This window comes from Zea mays, chromosome 9 (genome assembly GCF_902167145.1).
Source record: "Zea mays cultivar B73 chromosome 9, Zm-B73-REFERENCE-NAM-5.0, whole genome shotgun sequence".
NCBI lineage: Eukaryota > Viridiplantae > Streptophyta > Magnoliopsida > Poales > Poaceae > Zea > Zea mays.
This window is the reverse complement of record NC_050104.1, coordinates 1,659,907-1,686,734: the sequence shown is the minus strand read 5'-3', so window position 1 is coordinate 1,686,734 and position 26,828 is coordinate 1,659,907. Positions and strand designations below refer to the sequence as shown.

At 43.6% G+C, this 26,828-nt stretch overlaps 1 pseudogene; it reads left to right on the top strand.

Moving 5' to 3' along the window:
• The first annotated feature begins 8,507 nt into the window (after positions 1-8,507).
• LOC118473261 (uncharacterized) lies at positions 8,508-9,396 on the top strand (annotated as a pseudogene).
• Positions 9,397-26,828: the final 17,432 nt, after the last annotated feature.

Here is a 26,828-nt window from a genome sequence, read left to right as displayed (position 1 = left end):
GTTGAATGAACTGGGAGTAGGGATCCCTGGGCATACCATTGTCCGGGAGTTGGTGTTGGGTATGGGCGTAGACATACCCAGCACCCACCTCCCGTGTCGGTTGTGCAGCGCGGTGCCCAGTATGGCCTGCTGCGTTCGTCGCGGATGTCGATTGACGCCCCGCTGCCGCTTGATGGACGCCGAGGATGCCAGGAGAGGCCTCCGACTCCGTTAGCGCCCCGCGCTCGAGCAGCTTGGCGACCTTGGAGAGTTCAGCGCGCACCGAGTCGACGGAGTTCTCGATCCGGGGCCGCCAACTGTCGAACACCGCGTGGACGTTCTCCAGCGCAGCCACCCGGGTGCTGGCGTCCGCGGCGATGGCGTCGACGCGGTCCCACACGAAGGACTCGATCTCCGCTACCCGCGACGCCACTTGGTGCTCCAGATCCGCCCGCAGGTTGGACACCGCGTCACCCTCCCCGGCGCGGAGAGTCGCCAGATCCACCGCCTGGCTGGCCACGGAAGCTTCCAGGACGCGGTAGCGCGCATCCTGGGCGTCGAAGCGGTCGCAGATGCGCTGGAGGAGTTTCTGGGTAGAGTCCAGCGATTTGGCTTGAGCTTTCAACGACTTGGACTGTTCTTCCAATGCGATGGCGATGCTCGGATCCGAAGCCCCTGCCATCCGTGCTCCTCTCGTGTAGTGGTGCACCGACTCCAGGCTCAGCGATCGTGGGACCTTTGATACCAGTTGTTAGCAACCAGATTGCTAACAGGAACCAACTCGAACTGGAGAAGAGAAGGAGAGGGAGAAGGAGGAACTGGAAGTGTTCCCCCGAGGTAGATTAGGGTATTCAGATAAATGTGAGTTCATACATGACATAGGTTTTCCACTCTCCCTTACAGCATATAATAAAGCTACAGCTAACACTGCCACTCTGGGCCGGCAAAGCGGACACTGGGCTTCCTGGCGCGGCGGCCCATCTCCCTTGGTGCCTGCCTATTCTGCGTGTCCTGTTGGTGTTCATCAGCATCCTGAGTACAGGGGCTGACACTATGCTGGGCAGAGAGGAGCGGCCGGCGCGCCATGGGAGCAAGGGAAAAGCACTGCGGCGAGCTCGAGAGAGAGAGAAGCAGAAAGTGAGCACCGCCAAGAGAAGGGCACGCGCGCCATCAGAGATCCGGCCGGGTGCTGGACGCCGGCAGGGGAGGAGCTTGGACTGGGCGCGGCAGGGGAGAGCTCCATGGCACAGACGAGATCCAAGCAGAGGCCGGACTTGGGCAGCTGTTGGACGAGCGGACAGGGAGCGCCGTGAGCAGAGAAACGCGCAGGGAGGGAGAAGCTTGGAGGAGCGTCGCTGGGTAGGGAACGCGCGCACAGAGCAGGAAGAGCCGTGCGGCCCGGTGCTGGAGCTTGGAGGTTGGAGAAGATGAAGTCCGTGCTCAAGATAAGGCTGGGCGTCGGCTCTCATAGAGAGGATGAGGACGGCTGAAAAAAGATCAAGGTAAAGATAAGGATAACGACGGCTGCGGTAAAAAAATCTCAGGCGAGGGGCGGTTAGAGATAGGATAAAATCGACTGGGATTTTTAGTTTTAGATTTTTATGTTTTTTTGTTTTAATTTCCAGAAATCACAAATATCTTTAAGTCTTGATTTTTTTAGATCGGAGCGAAACGTAATCGGAACCAATCAGAACAGTTTTTCGAACTGTATTCCAATTGATCTGAAATCAATAATTTCATCCGTGTCTGAACACCTGGTTCCACAGCCACGGATAATTTACCGGTGAATTTGAGCTCAATTAAAATTTCTCGGACGAGCTGTCTCAGTTTTGATTTTGTTTATTACAGTAGTTTGGTTTGTTTCGGACAGAACGTAAATGGACTGAATTAATGGATTTCGACTTCGGTATTTTAATTTATGACTAATTTCGTTGAAGTTAAACTGATTAGAAATTATTCAAGTCCGGCTCTAATTACCAAATACTTCTGATTATTAGTCTTGCGCATGATTTCTCTCGGCGATGCGCGATTTAGATTATTTTACTCCGAACAATTTTAGTTGTCGAGTTCAAATTAATTTATCCGGATAAAACCATCCGAGTGAGCTCGAACTTCCGAATTCGTATTCGCGGGCGATGAATTTTAAATACTCATCGGACGCACCGATTTTCGGAATTCCGAACATTACGAAGATTAAGGAAGAGTCCGGATAGATAAAAATAAAAACGATGTCGCGCTCGCGACAGACGGAACAGATGCGATATAAAAATCGCGATAAGTGAAAAGGATTAAAATTTTGGCATCCGTTTTATCCACTGATTACGTGCTTGCATCCGTACTCGTTGTCGAGCGGAATATAAACACCTGGGGTGTTACAGCCCTCCCCCCTTAAAAAAATCTCGTCCCGAGATTCAAAGCGAAAGACTTCTAAGGATAGAGAAGCATGTAACCCACGTCCATATCAGCGGTAACCCTAAGACAGTCCAAAGCGAAGGCGAGTGTCTCAGAATGTCGTTTCCCTAGTGGACATAGCATGTATTGCCACAAGCTAAATTAGATATGTCCATCAGTAGAGACGATGTCTGCCATGAGAACACATAAGGTTCCATGTGTGCAGTTTTCTTTTTCTGATGACACTGTACTATCCGAGTCTGTTGAGCGAGCGGCAAATACGCGATTTTACCCAAACAGAATCAGATGCAACCATCGTGGGTAAAACACACTGAAAGAGGTTTACCAACAAGTGGTCACAGTGAGTTCATAGTACACGAGACAAGTGTGAATGTCGAATAACATCCCAGTTAACTCGTGTTAGCCAGAGAATCCAAGTCCAAGAAAAATGATAAAGACTTGAAAAAAATCACCAGCGGAGGGATCTGTAGATGCTGCCTTCGCAACCAATCCATGGTATCGAGCACTAACCATGGCTCGACTTGATCACACATGCTGGAAAAGCACACGCGAGGCGATCGAGGCACGATTAGAGCGATGATTAGGTGGTTACTAGCCGACTTAATCTTGATTCTTGTAAGTATTTTCTTTGGACAGATTGAACCAAAGTGAGTTCAGGCAAATCGATAAAATTGAACTACTTTTGTCATTGAGCAAGTCCTCTCAGTACCATCGGTAAGCCAATGGTTGAGAGTTCACTCTGGTTAACAAGAGATCATGTATTTGAATAGAAGTCCATTTGGTCAGGTTGTTCATCCGTTTCCTCATGCGAGATGAATTATCCACTTGGTTAGTGAATACTTGGATTAAATAAGAGAGCGAATGAACAAACTCCTGCATTTCAGCAGCAGGGGAAACCAATCTCCATTTTGGGAACTAATTGGTTGTCTTGCAACACTAAAAAGCTCCAAGGCTTCACCTTTACACAAAGGATGTAAAGGGAACTTGTATGTGTGAAGTCACCATCAAAGTCAAGAGATAAGAGATCACACATGAAAGTGGTATGCCCTTTTGATCCAACAGAGATGATAGATGTTGCTTGATCACTTGACAAACAACATAGAAATTGTTTCAAGGGAGGACTCCACGGAAGATCACACATCAGTGTACTTCCAAAATGGATCATGACTAGAGACATCGATACCAGCATGCGCCAAGCAGCATAACCTTGTGTGTACATTCACAAGGGGCTCTCAGTTTCGCTGCGGCACCATAAGTCGTTAATCGTGACACCATTACCGAACTGGCACCAATAATGAATCTCACATGGTAAGAACAATTTGTGACAAGATAACACATTGATATAGTCTCATAATGGATTATAACTACTAACCGTGATACCAGCGCGTGCCTAGTAGCGCAACCATGTGTATGCATCCACAGGAGGCCCTCGGTTTCGTCGCGGCACCATCAGTTTTAGTCACAACACCATTATCAGACATAAACAATAACAAATCTCGCACGACACAAATAGACTGAGTATGAATGACAATATTCAAAAGAGACTCCACCTGTAAGAATGGTTACAAGTAGAGAGCCAAATAGATCATGGCCCGATGAAATGAACAAGACATGGCCATAACCTAAACTTGTTAATGAAGGGAGTACGATGGGAGACTGTTATTTCAGCCCCAAGCATATTTCTATGCTCATCGCAGAGATCACAAGGTCAAGGATTAAGTTGGTATGCCTTCGATAGGTATGGGGAAACCAAAGGCATCAAACTCAAGAAAATGATCAAACCTGTCTTTTCTGGGTTGGGTTGATAAAATAACGACATGATCCTCAAGAAGAGGCAAAATGGAATTAGGGATATCAGCTTGCACCAACGGAACAAGGGAATGGTTTTGGAAGGAGACATGACTTGAGATCCTTGTTTTAAACGTGGGTACACTTTATGTACAACAAAGGAAATTATCTAAGCATTCATTTACATGATTTTAGTCAAGGAGGGATAATGGTAAATTCAAATTTGGGTCTATGTTTACCAGATAAGAACATGGCCTAATTTTGGGTTTAGGCAAACAAGTCACTAACCTTCTATCGACACATCAAGCACAAGAGCAAACACCATATAAGACCTTAATAGGTTACCTAAAGAATGGAGGACACCTATTTCATCGAAGTTCATAATTCAACATTACACCATATTATCTACAATCAATGGTTACTGGAATAAAGATGAGAGAAGCATTTTGGGTGTATAGGTGACAAACATGATGCAACAATCAGGATGCATGCTCGTCCTATGCGTCCTCACTGATTTTGCCAACATAATATGGCAATAACGTTCTATACCGGTGGCATACGTACGATTCTCACGGTATTTTGCTAGTCGTTAGCTACACATACGTTTTCGAGGTTAGTGTACCTGCAGAAAATTCCATCATAGCCCAATTTCCCATGATGCAAGATCCACACATGTCAGTTTATCACAGTTTATACTCCATATATTGCTATATGGAGGCCAGCTCTTCATTAAGCGCCGAGCCATGCATAGGCGCCGTTGCCACACTTTAACCATAGGGCAACTCATTATGGTAACTCACCTTCTTACCTGAGCGTAGGTGCGTCGTTACAAGTACATTACACTGCTCAGTATTCCCATGCCTGTATACCCATACACATCCATGGGGTACTGAATTCCCGAAAAAGTAAATACTCCATATCGCAGCCTTCATATATACATATGTGGAACATGTATATAATCAAGCGCTTTTTATACTCTTCCCTAGACCGATGTTTGTTCGGTCATGCTCTCACATCTCACCTTACCTGAGCGTCGATCCATTCAGAACTGAATGGCCTCAAAAATAACAATACACATGTATGCAATACCCCCGGTTGTGGGTTAGTGGTTTTGAACTAAGCCACCTGATAGTCCTTAACTTAGGGCTTAATAGAGGATGTCGCTAGCATTATAGTTTTTTAAAACTGTTTTTCAAAGCCAAACAATGTGTTTAGTTGAAAATAGGTTTTTCGAAACCAAAACTTTTGTTTTGAAAATACGTATGTGACCGTATATACTTAATCCTGCTCCGATACCAGCCTGTGGCAGAACCTCCAAGTTATTGGGCCCACATGCACATGTCCTTGTCCCAAAGACTTCAGACGGCTATGCATGTGCACCAGATAACTTAACAGGATCTGTCCGATTGCCCCAAGGACATCGGATAAACCACTTACAACCAAGATCGCGGGATTAAGTAATACAAATCACACACACCAATATTATTGCAGCGGAAATCTTACTACCAAATTTTACAAGTTACAAAAATTTTATATTAGTTTATCGGAGTGATTACAAAAGTATAAGTTTGAAATATATGCTAGCTCAAGGAATCATCCTCAATAAGAAGTATAGAAGGGTTACTTAGACTTATAAGAAGGCCGAGCCCACCGGCACTTAACACCATCAACAATAGCACAAAGTTAGAACCTGAAAAACAACAGGGAATAAAACCCTGAGTATGGAATTACTTAGCAAGACTTACCCGACTAAAGAAAAGACTCTCAAGGGTATGCTGGTTATAAGGGAGTCAAGGTATGGCTTATCAAGAATCAAAGACTCTGTTTTGCAGAAATGCTTACTAAAAGTGGATCCTTAAAAATCCAGTTTTATTTGTCAAGTTAAGTAAAATTACCTGCAACTAGAGTTCTTTCTACCCTAGTTCAATCACTTGACCTGCACTAGCCAATTTCTTAACAAAACTGTTTATCTTTACTGGATTGCTACGTGTAAGTCAGTGACCAAGTCTTCATAACCGCGAAGGTACGGCGATCCGAATCGATTATACTCAGCTGAGGATCTCCAATCACACGACATATGTAGCACTTAACCCTTGCATATGTCAACCCGCCACCGGGGTTCTTAAGACCAGATCAGGTTCACGCAAACCGAGAGCACAGATACACCACCGTCCAGCCTCTTGCTACGGAGGGTACACGCTACTCCCGCCACCGCTCCACGCCCATTTCGTGTTATCTTATTCTGGCCTTAGTCTGCCCGAGGCAAGGCTTACCCATGACGAGGCATGTGACCAGTTAAAGGGTCCTCGGTCATCAAGCCTACATCGACACGGTCCTTAATCGACTCAGACGGAGACACTACACCGAGACTCCTTTCTCGTGCAAGTCACTCGCCCGGTCTCAGCTTAATCATTTCAAACCCAAAGTTTGGTACCTGGCAGAGGTACATCTTTTCCGATGTTGAATCCATCAAGGCCTTTGACAGATCCACCATCAAGTTTTATTTTCGAAAACATCCCACCCACCTTTGCCATATCATATTTTGTAAAAACAAATCCTTTTGTTTTTCTAAAGCAAGGCTAAGCATAGTAAAACCTTTTTGTAAAAACAGGGTTTGAAGGAGGGTAATCAAGTTCAAGGAAGGTAATGCAGGAATTGTTTAAGCATTCAACTCCTATCACCTAATGCATCAATCAAGTGAGAAAGATTTTAAAGACATCAAGGAGAGTGGCAAATGCACCGGGGCTTGCCTGAGTAACACTAGGTTAGTGTTTGTTAGGCGATGTCCACTTGACGAGTATCCCTCGACCAAGCACTTGCTTGATTTAACCATCTTCAAGTTGGTCCATCAGCTTCATCCTGCGGGTTAGCCCGCGCTTGGGGTCGACTTGGTTCGTCTTCCGCATCACGCGATTAATTAACGTACCTGAATGGAATGCATTATACACATGAATGCATATCGACAAGAATATCACACACCTAAATAGTGCTATGCGATAGCGAAACACCTAGCGGCGAGGCGTTGTATAAGTTCTTACAGAAATACTAGTTACCGATATACGACTAAGCGCAATAATTACGCTTCTCTAGCCTATTCAAAGGTAGCTTATATATCGCAAAACAACAATATATGTATTCACACTCTATTTGCCTTAGTTAAAGTTCAACACCAAAAACTTATTAATTTTAAATTCATTAGTCTAAGATATTTAAATCTTAAAACACGAATAGAAACACGTCAATTTTCTAAACTAGCAGACTGGACGACTTTGCATTACCCGCCAGCTCATTAAAATGCCTACTAGCCAAGTATTAATTTATTTAAGCAAACTAAATCGGCACGACAACATCGTCAGACTTACTAGCTAGCTAGAGAAAATACTTAACCTATCTTTCGCATCATAAACTAATCACGCTACGCATACAAGTCTTCCAACACATGCTTTGTATCTTTATTATCTAAAATCTATACTTCGCCACATATCGCAACTACTTCGCGACTAGATATACAACTAACTGCTACACGAAATGAGACGCCTCTATAAGAATTTTATGTGCCATTATAATATAAAAAGAAAACAAAGGAAGGGAAATCCTTCCAAAGACACTTAAGAGGATCAGCAACAGGTACGGCTACCAATCTAGAAGTCGTCACACAATGTGCCTATGCTAACGACAAGAAAAATCATCGTGGCTATATAATTATCTAATTCAATAAACTGAAATAATAAATTGGCTCACCACGATCGAATCGATTTGATAACCTCGAGGACGACGACGGTTCTCAGTTTGGATATCCGATCGGGCTTCTGGCAATTGTTGCACGGACTTTTCTCACATTTTTATCCAACTCCAGAATCACTCTTCGGGTGACAAAGTCGACCATGAACCCCATAGAGTAAACGACGACGTTGTTGTATCCACCACATGAAGACGAACGACGATAACGCCACAACGGCACGAGCAGAAAGGCTTAGCCAGGGCAGAGTTCGAGCGGGTTGACGGTGAGCCAGACCGTGATAGATCAAGGCTGTGGCCGAGGGCGAGTGACCGGGCCACAAGCAAGCTGCGCGAGCTGAGGGCGCGGTGACTGAACGACGACGACAAGACAAAGAAAACAGGGCGCACTGTGGACGAACAGGGAGCTGAGTATTGAGAGGTCCTGGCCGACGGCCAGACCGAGGCGATGGCGCGACAGCACCACGAACGACCCGAGCTTCGGCCATCAGCAAGCGCAGTATCGACGACGAGGATCCACCGACCGCAAACACCTACACTACACGCGACGCTGGCCGATCCAGGAACGCGGTCGAGCAAGCAGTGAGCCGGCACGCACGGCCATGGCAAGGGGGAATCTAGGCGAGCAAAGGAACATCGAGCAGGACCGAGCGCCGTGGCGAGCTGGAGGTTGAAGAGAGCGAAGGCTAGGCGGCAGAAACCTCATTGCTGCGCGCAGGGAAAACAAGGGAGCGGAGGCACGACAGCCATGGCTCAGCAGAGGGAACGCCGCGAGCTGGAGCTAGAAGAAGGAGCACGGACGGGCGGGGCCTCGGCCGACTGGGAGAAGCAGAGAAAGAAGCTGCTATGCTGGGCAGAGAGGAGCGGCCGGCGCGCCATGGGAGCAAGGGAAAAGCACTGCGGCGAGCTAGAGACAGAGAGAAGCAGAAAGTGAGCGCCGCCAAGAGAAGGGCACGCGCGCCATCAGAGATCCGGCCGGGTGCTGGACGCCGGCAGGGGAGGAGCTTGGACTGGGCGCGGCAGGGGAGAGCTCCATGGCACAGACGAGATCCAAGCAGAGGCCGGACTTGGGCAGCTGTTGGACGAGCGGACAGGGAGCGCCGTGAGCAGAGAAACGCGCAGGGAGGGAGAAGCTTGGAGGAGCGTCGCTGGGTAGGGAACGCGCGCACAGAGCAGGAAGAGCCGTGCGGCCCGGTGCTGGAGCTTGGAGGTTGGAGAAGATGAAGTCCGTGCTCAAGATAAGGCTGGGCGTCGGCTCTCATAGAGAGGATGAGGACGGCTGAAAAAAGATCAAGGGAAAGATAAGGATAACGACGGCTGTGGTAAAAAAAATCTCAGGCGAGGGGCGGTTAGAGATAGGATAAAATCGACTGGGATTTTTAGTTTTAGATTTTTATGTTTTTTTTGTTTTAATTTCCAGAAATCACAAATATCTTTAAGTCTTGATTTTTTTAGATCGGAGCGAAACGTAATCGGAACCAATCAGAACAGTTTTTCGAACTGTATTCTAATTGATCTGAAATCAATAATTTCATCCGTGTCTGAACACCTGGTTCCACAGCCACGGATAATTTACCAGTGAATTTGAGCTCAATTAAAATTTCTAGGACGAGCTGTTTCAATTTTGATTTTGTTTATTACAGTAGTCTGGTTTGTTTCGGACAGGACGTAAATGGACTGAATTAAAGGATTTCGACTTCGGTATTTTAATTTATGACTAATTTCGTTGAAGTTAAACTGATTAGAAATTATTCAAGTCTGGCTCTAATTACCAAATACTTCTGATTATTAGTCTTGCGCATGATTTCTCTCGGCGATGCGCGATTTAGATTATTTTACTCCGAACAATTTTAGTTGTCGAGTTCAAATTAATTTATCCGGATAAAACCATCCGAGTGAGCTCGAACTTCCGAATTTGTATTCGCGGGCGATGAATTTTAAATACTCATCGGACGCACCGATTTTCGGAATTCCGAACATTATGAAGATTAAGGAAGAGTCCGGATAGATAAAAATAAAAACGATGTCGCGCTCGCGACAGACGGAACAGATGCGATATAAAAATCGCGATAAGTGAAAAGGATTAAAATTTTGGCATCCGTTTTATCCACTGATTACGTGCTTGCATCCGTACTCGTTGTCGAGCGGAATATAAACACCTGGGGTGTTACAACCATTTCTTGGTCAAAAATCCGTTGGAGTTAGCCTTCGGTATTATTGAAAATGGTCGTTCATGGCTATTTTCGACTAAAATGGGGGTTGTGTGTCCATTTATCATCTTCCAGAGGCTCGTACACCTCACCCCATATATGTTTCCTTGCCATAGATTGCATTCTTGGATTTCTGGTGGAGACCATTTCTTCGTCAAAAATCCGTACGTGTTAGCCTTCGGTATTATTGAAAATGGTCATTCATGGCTATTTTCGATAAAAAAGGGGATTGTGTGACCATTGATCATCGACCAGAGGCTCGTAAACCTCACCCCACATATGTTTCCTTGCCATAGATCACATTCTTTGATTTCTGGTGGAGACCATTTCTTGGTCAAAAATCCTAATGTGTTAGCCTTCGGTACTATTGAAAATGGTCGTTCATGGCTATTTTCGACAAAAATGGGGGTTGTGTGGCCATTGATATTCGACCAGAGGCTCATACACCTCACTACACAAATGTTTCCTTGCCATAGATCACATTGTTGGATTTATGGTGGAAACCATTTCTTGGTCAAAAATCCGTAGGTGTGAGCCTTCAGTGTCATTGAAAATTGTTGTTCATGGCTATTTTCGACAAAAATGAGGGTTGTGTGGCCATTGATCATCGACCAGAGGCTCGTACACCTTACCCCACATATGTTTCCTTGCCATAGATCACATTATTGGATTTCTAGTGGAGACCATTTCTTGGTCAAAAGTTTGTAGGTGTTAGCCTTCGGTATTATTGAAAATGGTCGTTCATGGCTATTTTCGACAAAAATGGGGGTTCTGTGGCCATTGAACATCGACCAGAGGCTCATACACCTCACCCCACATATGTTTCCTTGCCATAGATCACATTCTTGGATTTCTGGTGGAGACCATTTCTTGGTCAAAAATCCGTAGGTCTTAGCCTTCGGTATTATTGAAAATGGTCGTTCATGGCTATTTTCATAAAAAATGGGGGTTGTGTGGCCATTTATCATCGACCAGAGGCACGTACACCTCACCCGACATATGTTTCCTTGCCATAGATCACGTTCTTGGATTTCTGGTGGAGACCATTTCTTGGTCAAAAATTTGTACGTGTTAGGCTTCAGTATTATTGAAAATGGTAATTCATGGCTATTTTCGACAAAATGGGGGTTGTGTGGCCATTGATCATCGACCAGAGGCTCGTACACCTCACCCCACATATGTTTCCTTGCCATAGATCACATTCTTGGATTTCTGATGGAGACCATTTCTTGGGCAAAAATCCGAATGTGTTAGCCTTCGGTATTATTGAAAATGGTCATTCATGGCTATTTTCGACAAAAACTGGGGTTGTGTGGCCATTGATCTTCGACCAGAGGCTCATACACCCCACTACACATATGTTTCCTTGCCATAGATCACATTCTTGGATTTATGGTGGATACCATTTCTTGGTCAAAAATCCGTAGGTGTTAGCCTTAAGTGTCATTGAAAATAGTCGTTCATGGCTATTTTCGACAAAAATGGGGGTTGTGTGGCCATTGATCATCGACCAGAGGCTTGTACACTTCACCCCACATATGTTTTCTTGCCATAGATCACATTCTTGGATTTCTAGTGGAGACCATTTCTTGGTAAAAAATCTGTTGGTGTTAGCCTTCGGTATTATTGAAAATGGTCGTTCATGGCTATTTTCGAATAAAATGGGGGTTGTGTGGCCATTTATCATCGACCAGAGGCTCGTACACCTCACCCCACATATGTTTCCTTGCCATAGATCACACTGTTGGATTTCTGGTGGAGACCATTTCTTGATCAAAAATCCATACGTGTTAGCCTTCGGTATTATTGAAAATGGTCATTCATGGTATTTTCGACAAAAATGGGGGTTGTGTGGCCATTGATCATTGACTAGAGGATCGTAAACCTCACCCCACATATGTTTCCTTGCCATAGATCACATTCTTTGATTTCTGGTGGAGACCATTTCTTGGTCAAAAATCCGAATGTGTTAGCCTTCGGTACTATTGAAAATGGTCATTCATGGCTATTTTCGACAAAAATGGGGGCTGTGTGGCCCTTGATATTCCACCAGAGGCTCATACACCTCACCCCACATATGTTTCCTTGCCATAGATAACATTCTTGGATTTCTGGTGGAGACCATTTCTTGATCAAAAATCCGTAGGTGTTAGCCTTCAGTGTCATTGAAAATGGTCGTTCATGGCTATTTTCGACAAAAATGGGGGTTGTGTGGCCATTGATCATCGACCAGAGGCTCGTACACCTCACCCCACATATGTTTCCTTGCCATAGATCACATTCTTGGATTTCTGGTGGAGACCTCTTCTTGGTCAAAAATCCGTAGGTGTTAGCCTTCGGTATTATTGAAAATGGCCATTCATGGCTATTTTTGACAAAAATGGGGGTTTTGTGGCCATTGATCATCGACCAGAGGCTCATACACCTCACCCCACATATGTTTCCTTGCCATAGATCACATTCTTGGATTTCTGGTGGAGGCCATTCTTGGTCAAAAATCCGTAGGTGTTAGCCTTTGGATTATTGAAAACAGTCGTTCATGGCTATTTTCATCAAAAATGGGGGTTGTGTGGCCATTTATCATCGACCAGAGGCTCGTACACCTCACCCCACATATGTTTCCTTGCCATAGATCACAGTCTTGGATTTCTGGTGGAGACCATTTCTTGGTCAAAAATTCGTACGTGTTAGCCTTCGGTATTATTGAAAATGGTCATTCATGGCTATTTTCGACAAAAATGGGGGTTGTGTGGCCATTGATCTTCGATCAGAGGCTCATACACCTCACTACACATATGTTCCCTTGCCATAGATCACATTCTTTGATTTATGGTGGAGACCACTTCTTGGTCAAAAATCCGTAGGTGTTAGCCTTCAGTGTCATTGAAAATTGTCGTTCGTGGCTATTTTCGACAAAAATGGGGGTTGTGTGGCCTTTAATCATCGACCAGAGGCTCGTACACTTCACCCCACATATATTTTCTTGCCATAGATCACATTCTTGGATTTCTGGTGGCGACCATTTCTTGGTCAAAAATCCGTTGGTGTTAGCCTTCGGTATTATTGAAAATAGTCGTTCATGGCTATTTTTGACTAAAATGGGTGTTGTGTGGCAATTTGTCATCGACCAGAGGCTCGTACACCTCACTTCACATATGTTTCCTTGCCATAGATCACATTCTTGGATTTCTAAGTGGAGACCATTTCTTGGTCAAAAATCCATACGTGTTAGCCTTTGGTATTATTGAAAATGGTCATTCATGGCTATTTTCGACAAAAATGGGGGTTGTGTGGCCATTGATCATCGACCAGAGGCTCGTAAACCTCACCCCACATATGTTTCCTTGCCATATATCACATTCTTTGATTTCAGGTGGATACCATTTCTTGGTCAAAAATCCGAATGTGTTAGCCTTCGGTACTATTGAAAATGGTCGTTCATGGCTATTTTCATCAAAAATGGGGGTTGTGTGGCCATTTATCATCGACCAGAGGCTCGTACACCTCACCCCACATATGTTTCCTTGCCATAGATCACATTTTTGGATTTCTGGTGGAGACCATTTCTTGGTCAAAAATTCGTACGTGTTAGCCTTCTGTATTATTGAAAATGGTCGTTCATGGCTATTTTCGAAAAAATGGGGGTTGTGTGGCCATTGATCATCGACCAGAGGCTCGTACACCTCACCCCACATATGTTTCCTTGCCATAGATCACATTCTTGGGTTTCTAGTGGAGACCATTTCTTGGGCAAAAATCCGAATGTGTTAGCCTTCGGTATTATTGAAAATGGTCATTCATGGCTATTTTCGACAAAAATGGGGGATGTGTGGCCATTGATCTTCGACCAGAGGCTCATACACCTCACTACAGTTATGTTTCCTTGCCATAGATCACATTCTTGGATTTATGGTGGAGACCATTTCTTGGTCAAAAATCCGTAGGTGTTAGCCTTCAGTGTCATTGAAAATGGTTGTTCATGGCTATTTTCGACAAAAATGGGGGTTGTGTGGCCATTGATCATCGACCAGAGGCTCGTAAACCTCACCCCACATATGTTTCCTTGCCATATATCACATTCTTTGATTTCGGGTGGAGACCATTTCATGGTCAAAAATCCGAATGTGTTAGCCTTCGGTACTATTGAAAATGGTCGTTCATGGCTATTTTCGACAAAATGGGGGTTGTGTGGTCATTGATATTCGACCAGAGGCTCATACACCTCACTACACATATGTTTCCTTACCATAGATCACATTCTTGGATTTATGGTGGAGTTCATTTCTTGGTCAAAATTCCGTAGGTGTTAGCCTTCAGTGTTATTGAAAATGGTCGTTCATGGCTATTTTCGACAAAAATGGGGGTTGTGTGGCCATTGATCATCGACCAGAGGCTCGTACACCTCACCCCACATATGTTTCCTTGCCATAGATCACATTCTTGGATTTCTGGTGGAGACAATTTCTTGGTCAAAAATCCGTAAGTGTTAGCCTTTAGTATTATTGAAAATGGTCGTTCATGGCTATTTTTGACAAAATGGGGGTTGTGTGGCCATTGATCATCAACCAGAGGCTCATACACCTCACCCAACATATGTTTCCTTGCCATAGATCACATTCTTGGATTTCTGGTGGAGACCATTTCTTTATCAAAAATCTGTAGGTGTTAGCCTTTAGTATTATTGAAAATGGTCGTTCATGGCTATTTTCATCAAAAATGGGGGTTGTGTGGCCATTTATCATCGACCAGAGGCTCGTACACCTCACCCCACATATGTTTCCTTGCCATAGATCACATTTTTGGATTTCTGGTGGAGACCATTTCTTGGTCAAAAATTCGTACGTGTTAGCCTTCTGTATTATTGAAAATGGTCGTTCATGGCTATTTTCGACAAAATGGGGGTTGTGTGGCCATTGATCATCGACCAGAGGCTCGTACACCTCACCCACATATGTTTCCTTGCCATAGATCACATTCTTGGGTTTCTAGTGGAGACCATTTCTTGGGCAAAAATCCGAATGTGTTAGCCTTCGGTATTATTGAAAATGGTCATTCATGGCTATTTTCGACAAAAATGGGGGTTGTGTGGCCATTGATCTTCGACCAGAGGCTCATACACCTCACTACAGATATGTTTCGTTGCCATAGATCACATTCTTTGATTTCTGGTGGAGACCATTTCTTGGTCAAAAATCCGTAGGTGTTAGCCTTCAGTGTCATTGAAAATGGTTGTTCATGGCTATTTTCGACAAAAATGGGGGTTGTGTGGCCATTGATCATCGAACAGAGGCTCGTAAACCTCACCCCACATATGTTTCCTTGCCATATATCACATTCTTTGATTTCTGGTGGAGACCATTTCATGGTCAAAAATCCGAATGTGTTAGCCTTCGGTGCTATTGAAAGTGGTCGTTCATGGCTATTTTCGACAAAAATGGGGGTTGTGTGGTCGTTGATATTCGACCAGAGGCTCATACACCTCACTACACATATGTTTACTTACCATAGATCACATTCTTGGATTTATGGTGGAGTTCATTTCTTGGTCAAAATTCCGTAGGTGTTAGCCTTCAGTGTTATTGAAAATGGTCGTTCATGGCTATTTTCGACAAAAATAGGGGTTGTGTGGCCATTGATCATCGACCAGAGGCTCGTACACCTCACCCCACATATGTTTCCTTACCATAGGTCACATTCTTGGATTTCTGGTGGAGACCATTTCTTGGTCAAAAATCCGTAAGTGTTAGCCTTTAGTATTATTGAAAATGGTCGTTCATGGCTATTTTTGACAAAATGGGGGTTGTGTGGCCATTGATCATCAACCAGAGGCTCATACACCTCACCCCACATATGATTCCTTGCCATAGATCACATTCTTGGATTTCTGGTGGAGACCATTTCTTGATCAAAAATCCGTAGGTGTTAGCCTTTAATATTATTGAAAATGGTCGTTCATGGCTATTTTCATCAAAAATGGGGGTTGTGTGGCCATTTATCATCGACCAGAGGCTCGTACACCTCACCCCACATATGTTTCCTTGCCATAGATCTCATTTTTGGATTTCTGGTGGAGACCATTTCTTGGTCAAAAATTCATACGTGTTAGCCTTCTGTATTATTGAAAATGGTCGTTCATGGCTATTTTCGACAAAATGGGGGTTGTGTGGCCATTGATCATCGACCAGAGGCTCGTACACCTCACCCCACATATGTTTCCTTGCCATAGATCACATTCTTGGGTTTCTAGTGGAGACCATTTCTTGGGCAAAAATCCGAATGTGTTAGCCTTCGGTATTATTGAAAATGGTCATTCATGGCTATTTTCGACAAAAATGGGGGTTGTGTGGCCATTGATCTTCGACCAGAGGCTCATACACCTCACTACACATATGTTTCCTTGCCATAGATCACATTCTTGGATTTATGGTGGAGACCATTTCTTGGTCAAAAATCCGTAGGTATTAGCCTTTAGTGTCACTGAAAATGGTTGTTCATGGCTATTTTCGACAAAAATGGGGGTTGTGTGGCCATTGATCATCGACCAGAGGCTCGTACAACTCACCCCACATATGTTTCCTTAACATAGATCACATTCCTGGATTTCTGGTGGAGACTATTTCTTGGGCAAAAATCTGAATGTGTTAGCCTTCAGTATTATTGAAAATGGTCATTCGTGGCTATTTTCGACAAAAATGGGGGTTGTGTGGCCATTGATCTTCGACCACAGGCTCATACACCTCACTACACATATGTTTCCTTGCCATAGATCACATTCTTGGATTTATGGTGGAGACCATTTCTTGGTAAAAAATCTGTAGGTGTTAGCCTTTAGTGTCATTGAAAATGGTCGTTCATGGCTATTTTTGACAAAAATGGGGGTTGTGTGGCCATTGATCATCGACCAGAGGCTCGTACACTTTATCCCACATATGTTTTCTTGCCAAGATCACATTCTTGGATTTCTGGTGGAGACCATTTCTTGGTAAAAAATTCGTACGTGTTAGCCTTCTGTATTATTGAAAATGGTCGTTCATGGCTATTTTCGACAAAATGGGGGTTGTGTGGCCATTGATCATCGACCAGAGGCTCGTACACCTCACTCCACATATGTTTCCTTGCCATAGATCACATTCTTGGGTTTCTAGTGGAGACCATTTCTTGGGCAAAAATCTGATTGTGTTAGCCTTCGGTATTATTGAAAATGGTCATTCATGGCTATTTTCGACAAAAATGGGGGTTGTGTGGCCATTGATCTTCAACCAGAGGCTCATACACCTCACTACACATATGTTTCCTTGCCATAGATCACATTCTTGGATTTATGGTGGAGACCATTTCTTGGTCAAAAATCCGTAGGTGTTAGCCTTCTATGTCATTTAAAATGGTCGTTCATGGCTATTTTCGACAAAAATGGGGGTTGTGTGGCCATTGATCATCGACCAGAGGCTCGTACACCTCACCCCACGTATGTTTCCTTGGCATAGATCACATTCAAGGATTTCTGGCGGAGACTATTTCTTGGGCAAAAATCCAAATGTGTTAGCCTTCGGTATTATTGAAAATGGTCATTCATGGCTATTTTCGACAAAAATGGGGGTTGTGTGGCCATTGATCTTCGACCAGAGGCTCATACACCTCACTACACATATGTTTCCTTGCCATAGATCACATTCTTGGATTTATGGTGGAGACCATTTCTTGGTCAAAAATCCGTAGGTGTTAGCCTTCAGTGTCATTGAAAATGGTCGTTCATGGCTATTTTTGACAAAAATTGGGGTTGTGTGGCCATTGATCATCGACCAGAGGCTTGTACACTTTACCCCACATATGTTTTCTTGCCATAGATCACATTCTTGGATTTCTGGTGGAACCATTTTTTGGTCAAAAATCCTTAGGTGTTAGCCTTCGGTATTATTGAAAATGGTCGTTCATGGCTATTTTCGACAAAAATGGAGGTTGTGTGGCCATTGATATTCGATCAGAGGCTCATACATCTCACTACACATATGTTTCCTTGCCATAGATCACATTCTTGGATTTATGGTGGAGACCATTTCTTTGTCAAAATTCCGTAGGTGTTAGCCTTGAGTGTCATTGAATATGGTCGTTCATGGCTATTTTCGACAAAAATGGGGGTTGTGTGGCCATTGATCATCGACCAGAGGCTCGTACATCTCACCCCACATATGTTTCCTTGCCATATATCACATTCTTGGATTTCTGGTGGAGACCATTTTTTGGTCAAAAAACCGTAGGTGTTAGCCTTCGGTATTATTGAAAATAGTCGTTCATGGCTATTTTTGACAAAAATGGGGATTGTGTGGCCATTGATCATCGACCAGAGGCTCGTACACCTCACCCCACATATGTTTCCTTGCCAATTGCCATAGATCACATTCTCGGATTTCTGGTGGAGACCATTTCTTGGTAAAAAATCCATATGTGTTAGCCTTCGGTATTATTGAAAATGGTCGTTGATCGCTATTTTCGACAAAAATGGGCGTTGTGTGGCCATTGATCATCGACCAGAGGCCCATACACCTCACCCCACATATGTTTCCTTGCCATACATCACATTCTTGGATTTATGGTGGAGACCATTTCTTGGTCAAAAATCCGTAGGTGTTAGTCTTCAGTGTCATTGAAAATGGTCGTTCATGGCTATTTTTGACAAAAATGGGGGTTGTGTGGCCATTGATCATCGACCAGAGGCTCGTACACCTCACCCCACATATGTTTCCTGGCCATAGACCACATTTTGAATTTCTGGTGGAGACCATTTCTTGGTAAAAATCCGTAGGTGTTAGCCTTCGGTATTATTGAAAATGGTCGTTCATGGCTATTTTCGACAAAAATGGGGGTTGTGTACCCATTGATCATCGACCAGAGGATCATACACCTCACCCCACGTATGTTTCCTTGCCATAGATCACGTTCTTGGATTTCTGGTGGAGACCATTTCTTGGTCAAAAATCCGTGTGTGTTAGCCTTTGGTGTTATTGAAAATGGTCGTTCATGGCTATTTTCATCAAAAATGGGGGTTGTGTGCCCATTTATCATTGACCAAAGGCTCGTACACCTCACCCCACATATGTTTCCTTGACATAGATCACATTCTTGGATTTATGGTGTAGACCATTTCTTGGTCAAAAATACGTAGGTGTTAGCCTTCCGTGTCATTGAAAATGGTCGTCCATGGCTATTTTCGACAAAAATGGGGGTTGTGCGGCCATTGATCATCGACCAGAGGCTCGTACACTTTACCCCACATATGTTTTCTTGCCATTGACCACATTCTTGGATTTCTGGTGGAGACCATTTCTTGGTCAAGAATCCGTTGGTGTTAGCCTTCGATATTATTGAAAATGGTCGTTCATGGCTATTTTCGTCTAAAATGGGGGTTGTGTGGCCATTTATCATCGACTAGAGGCTCGTACACCTCACCCAACATATGTTTCCTTGCCATAGATCACATTCTTGCATTTCTGGTGGAGACGATTTCTTGGTCAAAAACCCGTACGTGTTAGCCTTCGGTATTATTGAAAATGGTCATTCATGGCTATTTTCGACAAAAATGGGGGTTGTGTGGCCATTGATCATCGAAAAGAGGCTCGTAAACCTCACCCCACATATGTTTCCTTGCCATAGATCAAATTCTTTGATTTCTGGTGGAGACCATTTCTTGGTCAAAAATTCGAATGTGTTAGCCTTTGGTACTATTGAAAATGGTCATTCATGGCTATTTTCGACAAAAATGGGGGTTGTGTGGCCATTGATATTCGACCAGAGGCTCATAAACCACACAACACATATGTTTCCTTGCCATAGATCACATTCTTGGATTTATGGTGGAGACCATTTCTTGGTCAAAAATTCGTAGGTGCTAGCCTTTAGTGTCATTGAAAATGGTCGTTCATGGCTATTTTCGACAAAAATGGGGGTTGTGTGGCCATTGATCATCGACTAGAGGCTCGTACACCTCACCCCACATATGTTTCCTTGCCATAGATCACATTCTTGGATTTCTGGTGGAGACCATTTCTTGAGCAAAAATCCGAATGTGTTAGCCTTTGGTATTATTGAAAATGGTCATTCATAGATATTTTCGACAAAAATGGGGGTTGTGTGGCCATTGACCTTCGACCAGAGGCTCATACACCTCACTACACATATGTTTCCTTGCCATAGATCACATTCTTGGATTTATGGTGGATACCATTTCTTGGTCAAAAATCTATAGGTGTTAGCCTTCAGTGTCATTGAAAATGGTCGTTCATGGCTATTTTTGACAAAAATGGGGGTTGTGTGGCCATTGATCATCGACCAGAGGCTCGTACACTTCACCCCACATATGTTTTCTTGCCATAGATCACATTCTTGGATTTCTGGTGGAGACCATTTCTTGGTCAAAAATCCGTTGGTGTTCGCCTTTGGTATTATTGAAAAATGGGTGTTCATGGCTATTTTTGACTAAAATGGGGGTTGTGTGGCCATTTATCATCGACAAGAGGCACGTACACCTCACCCCACATATGTTTCCTTGCCATAGATCACATTCTTGGATTTCTGGTGGAGACCATTTCTTGGTCAAAAATCCGTACGTGTTAGCCATCGGTATTATTGAAAATGGTCATTCATGGCTATTTTCGACAAAAATGGGGGTTGTGTGGCCATTGATGATCGACCAGAGGCTCGTAAACCTCACCCCACATATGTTTTCTTGCCATAGGTCACATTCTTTGATTTCTGGTGGAGACCATTTCTTGGTCAAAAATCCGAATGTGTTAGCCTTCGGTACTATTGAAAATGGTCGTTCATGGCTATTTTCGTCAAAAATGGGGGTTGTGTGGTCATTGATATTCGACCAGAGGCTCATACACCTCACTACACATATGTTTCCTTGCCATAGATCACATTCTTGGATTTATGGTGGAGACCATTTCTTGGTCAAAATTCTGTAGGTGTTAGCCTTCAGTGCCATTGAAAATGGTCGTTCATTGCTATTTTCGACAAAAATGGGGGTTGTGTGGCCATTGATCATCGAATAGAGGCTCGTACACTTCACCCCACATATGTTTCCTGGCCATAGACCACATTTTGAATTTCTGGTGGAGACCATTTCTTGGTAAAAATCCGTAGGTGTTAGCCTTCGGTATTATTGAAAATGGTCGTTCATGGCTATTTTCGACAAAAATGGGGGTTGTGTACCCATTGATCATCGACCAGAGGATCATACACCTCACCCCACGTATGTTTCCTTGCCATAGATCACGTTCTTGGATTTCTGGTGGAGACCATTTCTTGGTCAAAAATCCGTGTGTGTTAGCCTTTGGTGTTATTGAAAATGGTCGTTCATGGCTATTTTCATCAAAAATGGGGGTTGTGTGCCCATTTATCATTGACCAAAGGCTCGTACACCTCACCCCACATATGTTTCCTTGACATAGATCACATTCTTGGATTTATGGTGTAGACCATTTCTTGGTCAAAAATAAGTAGGTGTTAGCCTTCCGTGTCATTGAAAATGGTCGTCCATGGCTATTTTCGACAAAAATGGGGGTTGTGCGGCCATTGATCATCGACCAGAGGCTCGTACACTTTACCCCACATATGTTTTCTTGCCATTGACCACATTCTTGGATTTCTGGTGGAGACCATTTCTTGGTCAAGAATCCGTTGGTGTTAGCCTTCGATATTATTGAAAATGGTCGTTCATGGCTATTTTCGTCTAAAATGGGGGTTGTGTGGCCATTTATCATCGACCAGAGGCTCGTACACCTCACCCAACATATGTTTCCTTGCCATAGATCACATTCTTGCATTTCTGGTGGAGACGATTTCTTGGTCAAAAACCCGTACGTGTTAGCCTTCGGTATTATTGAAAATGGTCATTCATGGCTATTTTCGACAAAAATGGGGGTTGTGTGGCCATTGATCATCGAAAAGAGGCTCGTAAACCTCACCCCACATATGTTTCCTTGCCATAGATCACATTCTTTGATTTCTGGTGGAGACCATTTCTTGGTCAAAAATTCGAATGTGTTAGCCTTTGGTACTATTGAAAATGGTCATTCATGGCTATTTTCGACAAAAATGGGGGTTGTGTGGCCATTGATATTCGACCAGAGGCTCATAAACCACACAACACATATGTTTCCTTGCCATAGATCACATTCTTGGATTTATGGTGGAGACCATTTCTTGGTCAAAAATTCGTAGGTGCTAGCCTTTAGTGTCATTGAAAATGGTCGTTCATGGCTATTTTCGACAAAAATGGGGGTTGTGTGGCCATTGATCATCGACTAGAGGCTCGTACACCTCACCCCACATATGTTTCCTTGCCATAGATCACATTCTTGGATTTCTGGTGGAGACCATTTCTTGAGCAAAAATCCGAATGTGTTAGCCTTTGGTATTATTGAAAATGGTCGTTCATAGATATTTTCGACAAAAATGGGGGTTGTGTGGCCATTGATCTTCGACCAGAGGCTCATACACCTCACTACACATATGTTTCCTTGCCATAGATCACATTCTTGGATTTATGGTGGATACCATTTCTTGGTCAAAAATCTATAGGTGTTAGCCTTCAGTGTCATTGAAAATGGTCGTTCATGGCTATTTTTGACAAAAATGGGGGTTGTGTGGCCATTGATCATCGACCAGAGGCTCGTACACTTCACCCCACATATGTTTTCTTGCCATAGATCACATTCTTGGATTTCTGGTGGAGACCATTTCTTGGTCAAAAATCCGTTGGTGTTCGCCTTTGGTATTATTGAAAAATGGTCGTTCATGGCTATTTTTGACTAAAATGGGGGTTGTGTGGCCATTTATCATCGACCAGAGGCACGTACACCTCACCCCACATATGTTTCCTTGCCATAGATCACATTCTTGGATTTCTGGTGGAGACCATTTCTTGGTCAAAAATCCGTACGTGTTAGCCATCGGTATTATTGAAAATGGTCATTCATGGCTATTTTCGACAAAAATGGGGGTTGTGTGGCCATTGATGATCGACCAGAGGCTCGTAAACCTCACCCCACATATGTTTTCTTGCCATAGGTCACATTCTTTGATTTCTGGTGGAGACCATTTCTTGGTCAAAAATCCGAATGTGTTAGCCTTCGGTACTATTGAAAATGGTCGTTCATGGCTATTTTCGACAAAAATGGGGGTTGTGTGGTCATTGATATTCGACCAGAGGCTCATACACCTCACTACACATATGTTTCCTTGCCATAGATCACATTCTTGGATTTATGGTGGAGACCATTTCTTGGTCAAAATTCTGTAGGTGTTAGCCTTCAGTGCCATTGAAAATGGTCGTTCATTGCTATTTTCGACAAAAATGGGGGTTGTGTGGCCATTGATCATCGAATAGAGGCTCGTACACTTCACCCCACATATGTTTTCTTGCCATAGATCACATTCTTGGATTTCTAGTGGAGACCATTTCTTGGTCAGAAATCCGTTGGTGTTAGCCTTTGTTATTATTGAAAAATGGTCGTTCATGGCTATTTTTGACTAAACTGGGGGTTGTGTGGCCATTAATCATCGACCAGAGGCTCATACACCTCACCCCACATATGTTTCCTTGCCATAGATCACAATCTTGGATTTCTGGTGGAGACCATTTCATGGTCAAAAATCCGTACGTGTTAGCCTTCGGTATTATTGAAAATGGTCATTCATGGCTATTTTCGACAAAAATTGGGGTTGTGTGGCCATTGATCATCGACCAGAGGCTCGTAAACCTCACCCCACATATGTTTTCTTGCCATAGATCACATTCTTTGATTTCTGGTGGAGACCATTTCTTGGTCAAAAATCTGAATGTGTTAGCCTTCGGTACTATTGAAAATGGTCGTTCATGGCTATTTTCGAAAAAAATGTGTGGCCATTAATCATCGACCAGAGGCTCATACACCTCACCCCACGTATGTTTCCTTGCCATAGATCACATTCTTGGATTTTTGGTGGAGACCATTTCTTGGTCAAAAATCCGTAGGTGTTAGCCTTCGGTATTATTGAAAATGGTCGTTCATGGCTATTTTCATCAAAAATGGGGGTTGTGTGGCCATTTATCATCGACCAGAGGCTCGTACACCTCACCTCACATATGTTTCCTTGCCATAGATCACATTCTTGGATTTATGGTGGAGACCATTTCTTGGTCAAAAATTCGTAGGTGTTAGCCTTCCGTGTCATTGAAAATGGTCGTTCATGGCTATTTTCGACAAAAATGGGGGTTGTGTGGCCATCGATCATCGACTAGAGGCTTGTACACTTTACCCCACATATGTTTTCTTGCCATTGATCACATTCTTGGATTTCTGGTGGAGACCATTTCTTGGTCAAGAATCCGTTGGTGTTAGCCTTCGGTATTATTCAAAATGGTCGTTCATGGCTATTTTCGTCTAAAATGGGGGTTGTGTGGCCATTGATCATTGACCAGAGGCTCATACACCTCACCCCACATATGTTTCCTTGCCATAGATCACGTTCTTGGATTTCTGGTGGAGACCACTTCTTGGTCAAAAATCCGTGTGTGTTAGCCTTCGGTGTTATTGAAAATGGTCGTTCATGGCTATTTTCATCGAAAATGGGGGTTGTGTGGCCATTTATCATTGACCAAAGGCTCGTACACCTCACCCCACATATGTTTCCTTGCCATAGATCACATTCTTGGATTTATGGTGTAGACCATTTCTTGGTCAAAAATCCGTAGGTGTTAGCCTTCCGTGTCATTGAAAATGGTCGTTCATGGCTATTTTCGACAAAAATGGGGGTTGTGTGGCCATTGATCATCGACCAGAGGCTTGTACACTTTACCCCACATATGTTTTCTTGCCATTGACCACATTCTTGGATTTCTGGTGGAGACCATTTCTTGGTCAAGAATCCGTTGGTGTTAGCCTTCGATATTATTGAAAATGGTCGTTCTTGGCTATTTTTGTCTAAAATGGGGGTTGTGTGGCCATTTATCATCGACCAGAGGCTCGTACACCTCACCCCACATATGTTTCCTTGCCATAGATCACATTCTTGGATTTCTGGTGGAGACCATTTCTTGGTCAAAAATACGTTCGTGTTAGCCTTCGGTATTATTGAAAATGGTCATTCATGGCTATTTTCGACAAAAATGGGGGTTGTGTGGCCATTGATCATCGACCAGAGGCTCATAAACCTCACCCCACATATGTTTCCTTGCCATAGACCACATTCTTTGATTTCTGGTGGAGACCATTTCTTGGTAAAAAATCCGAATGTGTTAGCCTTTGGTACTATTGAAAATGGTCGTTCATGGCTATTCTCGACAAAAATGGGGGTTGTGTGGCCATTGATATTCGACCAGAGGCTCATACACCTCACAACACATATGCTTCCTTGCCATAGATCACATTCTTGGATTTCTGGTGGTGACCATTTCTTGGGCAAAAATCTGAATGTGTTAGCCTTCAGTATTATTGAAAATGGTCACTCATGGCTATTTTCGACAAAAATGGGGGTTGTGTGGCCATTGATCTTTGACCAGAGGCTCATACACCTCACTACACATATGTTTCCTTGCCATAGATCACATTCTTGGATTTATGGTGGAGACCATTTCTTGGTCGAAATTCCTTTGGTGTTAGCCTTCAGTGTCATTGAAAATGGTCGTTCATGGCTATTTTCGACAAAAATGGGGGTTGTGTGGCCATTAATCATCGACCAGAGGCTCGTACACCTCACCCCACATATGTTTCCTTTCCATAGATCACATTCTCGGATTTCTGGTGGAGACCACTTATTGGTCAAAAATCCATACGTGTTAGCCTTTGGTATTATTGAAAATGGTCATTGATCGCTATTTTCGAAAAAAATGGGCGTTGTGTGGCCATTGATCATCGACCAGAGGCCCATACACCTCACCCCACATATGTTTCCTTGCCATAGATCACATTCTTGGATTTATGGTGGAGACCAGTTCTTGGTCAAAAATCCGTAGGTGTTAGCCTTCAGTGTCATTGAAAAAGGTCGTTCATGGCTATTTTTGACAAAAATGGGGGTTGTGGGGCCATTGATCATCGACCAAAGGCTCATACACCTCACCCCACCTATTTTTCCTTGCCATAGATCACATTTTGGATTTCTGGTGGAGACCATTTCTTGGTCAAAAATCCGTAGGTGTTAGCCTTCAGTATTATTGAAAATGGTCGTTCATGGCTATTTTCGACAAAATGGGGGTTGTGTGGCCATGGATCATCGACCAGAGGCTCATACACCTCACCCCACATATGTTTCCTTGCCATAGATCACATTCTTGAATTTCTGGTGGAGACCATTTCTTGGTCAAAAATCCGTAGGTGTTAGCCTTCGGTTGAAAATGGTCGTTCATGGCTATTTTCATCAAAAATGGGGGTTGTGTGGCCATTTATCATCGACCAGAGGCTCGTACACCTCACCCCACATATGTTTCCTTGCCATAGATCACATTCTTGGATTTCTGGTGGAGACCATTTCTTGGTCAAAAATTCGTACGTGTTAGCCTTTGGTATTATTGAAAATGGCCGTTCATGGCTATTTTCGACAAAATGGGGGTTGTGTGGCCATTGATCATCGACCAGAGGCTCGTACACCTCACCCCACATATGTTTTCTTGCCATAGATCACATTCTTGGATTCCTGGTGGAGACCATTTCTTGGGCAAAAATC